We start from the raw sequence: 5,945 nt of genomic DNA on the forward strand, positions 1-5,945 counted from the left end.
CTCGTCCAATTGTCTTTGGGCATAGTAGCATATCCATAGCCAGAGGTGTACAAACACAATATTAAAGCATTGTCTAACCTGCTCCTATCTCTATGTTGCTTAGTTACAAAAGAACGAACTAATAATTTTGGTTACATCTGGTTACACTATCAGGGTCTCACTTATGAGCGTTTTATGCTGGTCAGGCCACGCACCAACTTTTGCATCTTGTGCACTTTACACTGACCAGGCCACACACCCTCTCTTTCTTCTTGTGTGGTTTACGCTGATCCGGCCACGCACCACCCCAATCACTAGTCTCAGTTCTGCTCAGGGGATTTTAACACTCACCTTTCAGAGCCTCCTGCTCCAAAGGTCCCAGGTGAATTCACCCGCTGCCTGCAGTTGGAAGTATGGAGGTGGGAGGATCCAAGGGTGCTGGCCTAGGGTTCCATCTGGGTCGCCAAACTGTTAAAGGAGAAGCCACTGCCTGAGCATTCACACACCATTGAGGGAGTCGCACACACACCACCCGAGACTTTAACTGCCAGGACCAGAGTCCCTTCACAGCAGGCAGCTCCACTGAGCTGATGGGTGCCCCTTTTCGACTCCTCGCTCACACACACACGCTCACTGTCAGGTGCTTCCTCGCCCCTCTGGCTCGACCCTAGGTTTCCCGAAGCAGCGTCTCCGATACAACATATGCCAGATGAATTTGTTGATTGTTACAGCGGTGAAAACAGCTCGAGCTGGGTGCCTCCAGAGAGGGACCCAGAACAAAGAAACCCCTGGGCAATTATACCCTGACAATTTAAATTCCCCTCCCCTCAGGAGACAGGTCAGACCAATAGTAATATTAGGGTCTGGGGTCTTCCCGTTCTTCATTGGGTCCCTTCATTATCTCTAAGCGGGCCGATTCTTCTCTTCTCTCTAAGGTTGCAGCTTCTGCTAAGGTTGAAGCCTCCTTCTCTTTCTGGTTTGCACCGGTTTCAGGGGCCTTCCTTCGTGTAGCCAAGTAAAAGCTCCGTTCATGGTTGGGTGTTCAGTGCATGGTTCAGTGCATGGATCTGGGTGAAAGTTCAGAGTTTGCCGCCTAAGGCTTCAAGAGGACTTGATACTAATGCTAAAGTGACCACTGGATCAAGGAGTGCTGCATGCATAAACAAGGCTAGGGAACCTGCAGGCCCACTGATGAATGGGGTGGGGACCTGGTGACACAGGACATGGAAAAGGGCTGTGGTACTGAATGCCTTACTCACCTCAGTCCGTACTAGCAAGACCAGCCTTCAGGAATCCCAGGTCCCAGAGTCCAGGGGGAAAGGCTGGAGCAAGGAACATGCCACTGAGCACTTATCTACTTCATAATAAGCAGCTTTGTATCCAATGTTTCCAGGCAAATCAGTGCTGAAAGCATAACTTAATTCAGAATGCACAACGTCCACTCTCTCAGAGATTCACCAAGATCAATCATCTTATTATAGAAGGCTTGAAATTTGGTTAAGCATGAGTTCCACTTCACAAACCCATGCTGACTGCCAGGGAGGAAGGACGGAGATGCGCTCCAGGCACTGGAGCAGAGATTCCGCTGCAGCCTGTGGTGAAGAACATGGTGACACAGGTTGTCCCTCTGAAACCCATGGATGTCCACAGTGGAGCAGATATCCACCCTGAAGCCCATCGAGGACCCCACTCCAGAGCAAGCAGATGTACCCTTGAAGGAAGCTGTGACCCATGGAGAGCTCACACTGGAGCAGGATCCCGGCAGGGACTGTGGTCTTGTGGAGAGGAGCCCACGCTGGAGCAGGTTTTCTAGGAGGACCTGTGCCCCGCAGGGGACCCACACTGCAGTGGTCTGGTCCTGAAGGACTGCACGCCATAGAAAGGACGCATGCTGGAGGAGTTTGTGAGGAACTGCAGCCCATGGGAAGGACCCACACTGGAGAAGTTCATGAAGAACTGCCTCCCATGGGTAGGACCCCACGCTGGAGCAGGGAAGAGCTTGAGAAGGAAGGAATAGCAGACAAGAGGTGTTATGAACTGACCGCAACCCCCATTCCCTGTCACCCTGTGCTGCTCGGGGAGAGGAGGTAGCAAATTCGGGAGTGAAGTTGAGCATGGGAAGAAGGGAGGACTGGCAGGAAGGTGTTCTTAGATTTGTTCTTATTTCTCATTATGCTACTCAGATTTCATTAGCAATAAATTAAATTAACTTCCCCAAGTCAAGTCTGGTTTGCCTGTGACGGTAGTTGCTCAGTCATCTCACTGAGCCTATCTCCACTCATAAGCCTTTCATTGTATTTTTTCGCCCTGACCAGTTGACGAGGGGGACTGATAGAGCGGCTTGGTGGGCACCTGGTGGCCAGCCCAGGTCAACCCACCACACCTTGTCTACTTCTTCTTCCTGATCACGTGATCTGTAGCAGCCGCCCACCACAATGTCACCCATGCTGACCTGCCCTCTGTCTTTCCTAAACAGCCTGGCTCCATCCACTACAGTACTCCTCTAGCGACCACACCGCATCTCCATGATCCCATAGCTCTGCAACCAAGCCATGGAGGAAAAACTGGGCCATGCTGGACAGGAGCCCAGGCAACGTGCAATAACCTGCACTTCAGCATACAGCCTCTCAAGTTCCCACAGTAGATCCACCTGCATCATAAATGGTCTCAGCCCTTCAGCCACACTTCTCTTCGCTGCCTTGTACTGCAAGCACGCCAAAGGTCTGTTTCCTGCACCTGCCATTGTGTGACACCAACCTCTGGTTAGCAGCTGCTGGAAAGAAACACTCAGAAGTCTGTATTCTCTGTCAGTCGGTTTTTGGTCCACTCTGCTGCAGAGCTGCTCCAGGGTGAGCCCAGCACCACAGTAATACATGGCCTCATCTCCTTGCTTTGCTGCCTGCATCTGCAGTGTGAATCTGTTCTGGGAGCTCTCCACTGTTCCCTTAAAGCGATCCTGGAAACCTTCTCCATAGGCATCACCCTCCTGGTAAATCCAGACGAGAGTGCCACGTGGCCGCTGCCGGTACCAGAACATGTAGTACCTGCTCATACTGTCTCCACTCATGCTGCACTGGAAGGTGACTCCATCTCCCTCTCGCACAGCCAGTTCCCTGATGTGTTGCTCCAAGGCCACCTGGCCAGAGACTGCTACAGAGAGGAAGAAAAAGCCGTTGTCACTCCAAGACTCAGCAAAGTGAAGGGCAACACTGGTGGGGGCATTGCGATGGCACTGAACTAGTGGGAGCACTACATCCTTCCCTCTGAACCCAGCTGACAAATGTGGGAAGAGGAATAGAGCTGGTACCAGGAATCGGGGCTCGTGAGGAAGGAGACACCACATTTCCCTCCCTTTTTCTGATTTTCCCATTTGAAGCAGGAAGGTTTTGCACCATGGGGGACAAATCCCGTTGTCTTTGCCAAGCTGGGATGCTGAGGAACCCACTCTCCTGTCCCTGAAACTGCTCTGAATGAGCATAGGAGGGACAAGGCAAGTGGGGCTTGGGCCCTACAGTGCCATCCTCAACCTGGTCTTTGCAAGACAGGTTACAGTGCCCCATGAGCAGAGTGTCCATTCCAAAAGCAAAGCATGAAGGCCCCAAGATGTGGGAGAAGCCGGTAGGTGCCCTGCCTGTCCCCACACTGCAGAGGAGGCAGGCTGGATGGAGGTGCCTAACTCACGGCTAGTAGAGGAGGAGGGCTGTTCCCACTGTGCTCTGCAGGGATGGCTGGGGAGGTAGAGCCAGGGGACAGGTCAGGCTGCAAGCGGTCAGCACAGCTCCACAGAGCCGTGCAGAGCACAGGGGCATGCTCTGTTCCTGGGGGCATCACCCCTTCCTCTCACTTACCTACAATGGGCAATAAGCCCACGCACAGGCCAGTCCACATGGCCAGGCCCGCCCTGTCTCGCCTCTCTCCACCTTCTCTCTGCCTGCACAACAGCTCTGCCCACATCTTCCCTGTCTGTGCCTCTGTCACTGCAGTCACTCCTAGTCCCTCCTACTCACTCCCTCGGTCTATGACAACAGTGAAGGCGAGAGGCGGGGGCTGGAGGAGCAGAAGAAGCTGAAGCTGTTGGTGCACTCCTGGGTGTCTCTCACCCTGCAGGGTGCAATAACAGAGCTGCTTGCTCGGCAGGAAAACCTCTGGTGGGCAAAAGGTGATGTGTGTCTCTAGAACCACGCTGGACCTTCCGCCGAGGAAGGACAGCAGGGTGCTGCCGGGACTGTGGAGCTGGCCCTGGGGGTGGCAGGTTGTGCTCCCAGTGCCCGCCTGACCCTTGGTGCTGCTGAGCTTCTCCTCCCAGATGGGAGCCCCTGAGCCCAGCTCCGCTTGAACAGGGCACCCCTGTTGCATTAAGAGTTACTGTCGCATACAAATAGGAGTCTGAGGAGTGGCTGGGGGGGTAGGGAAACCCTCCCGTTGAGTGTGTGTATAGCCACTTATCAGAACCAGAGCCCTCTCAGGGCTTTCGCTAAGGCAACAGCATTAATTTACAACGTTCTAATCCCGTCGTGTCCAGCGTACTGAACTTCACGATTACGGATTCACTAATAACGCGCTTACACCCCCAGTCTAGTCGTGCTGCATGAACTATCACAGCCACACATAAAGAGTCTGGTCGTGTTCAGTGAGAACTACCACGGCTAGATCAATAAAGAGTGCAGTTTATTAGAGCAACAGACACACAGGTTCTTTGGCTTACCGGTGATAAATTCACTGTCTGCAAAGCATGCGCAAATACCAAGAGTATGAGTAACACCGCCACCTACAGACGCGTTAAAAGATAATAAAGCAACTCTAGAGAGATTTCTACGTTTCCCGGGGAGGCACCTGGTATAACCAAGTGTTCGAATCTTACCCAAAGGCGTTCCGATGGGGGGGAAGAGAGGCTCAGCCCGTCGACTGATCCCAAACGTCAGAGTGGTATACAGTGGTGTCTTCCCTAACATTCTCTCTCTCTTAAGCTATTTTATACTATCTTTCACCTTTCAGGTGGAGCTTGAGTGACTCTAGTCATACATACCTTTGTTTAGGATTGGTGTAAAGTTTTCTTGCTTCGCCTTTAAAGTTATAAGCTAGGAAAATTCAGTGCGCAAGCTCAGTGAGGGGTGGTCGCACCTTGGAGGCGGGTAGCTTTTGGGATGGAGGTGTCTTTTGGTATTATAATGATGTTATAATGAGCAAAGTTCACCAAAAGGACAGCATTTTGTCAAAAACGTGGCAGGCTGTTGGCCCAGGATAGTAAATATGCAGCTTACCAGTTCCATGACACCTTTAAGTTCCCATATTATTGCAGAGCCTGGCCGCGGCATCTCCACACCGCTCCACCCTCCGGGCAGCGCCTCTTAGAATCAGCACACCAAGTTCCCCTGGTGTTACCAACATGTAAGGTTGCAGGCCTAGGGAACTTCCATGGAATGGATGTCAGCCACATTCCACCTGGGAAGCTTCTTCACTGCTGTGCCTTACCTATAAGTTCCAATTTCTAAGTCACCTCAGCAGTAATCCCGCAACCCCTACGCAGATGTGCTCCCCACCCTGCTTCCTCCACTCTGGCTCAGCACCCTACTCCTGCACTCGCTCCTTCGTGCTGACCCTTCTCCAGCTGCCGCTTCCCACCAAAGCCCTTCCAGACCACCAAGCAGCAAAGGCAGCAAAGGGCAGGTGAGATCTGGGGTGAAGCTCTGGAGTACATGTGCAGGCTCAGGCCGCCCAGCTCATCCCCCAAAACTCATGTGCACAGGACTCAGCGGGGATCAGGCTGTTGGGGCTGCTCAGCAGAGCAGGGACACTCCCTGCTCTGCGCTCATCCTATTCAGCAGCAACCCAGAGCTCCCCTACGACCACAGGATGGGACACCTACTGAGCCCTGACACAATGTCACCGTCTTGACAAGATACCACCATTTTGGGGAGCATTGCCAACTCCACTGTGGCCCTCCACAGACTGTCTGAATCCTTCCA

General features: G+C 52.8%; 1 long non-coding RNA gene across 2 annotated transcripts; it reads right to left on the minus strand.

The window, feature by feature from the left end:
- Positions 1-1,598: 1,598 nt before the first annotated feature.
- LOC140646070 (uncharacterized) lies at positions 1,599-4,155 on the minus strand. 2 transcript variants are annotated; one of them, XR_012040288.1, is made up of 3 exons: positions 3,987-4,155; positions 2,737-3,129; positions 1,599-1,977 (listed from the first exon to the last, which is right to left on the minus strand). It is a non-coding gene; the product is annotated as an uncharacterized lncRNA (long non-coding RNA). The 2 variants fall into 2 exon arrangements; XR_012040287.1 differs by having other exon boundaries at positions 3,828-4,155.
- Between the last annotated feature and the right edge of the window lie 1,790 nt (positions 4,156-5,945).

Source organism: Ciconia boyciana, unplaced genomic scaffold, assembly GCF_034638445.1.
Source record: "Ciconia boyciana unplaced genomic scaffold, ASM3463844v1 HiC_scaffold_150, whole genome shotgun sequence".
NCBI lineage: Eukaryota > Metazoa > Chordata > Aves > Ciconiiformes > Ciconiidae > Ciconia > Ciconia boyciana.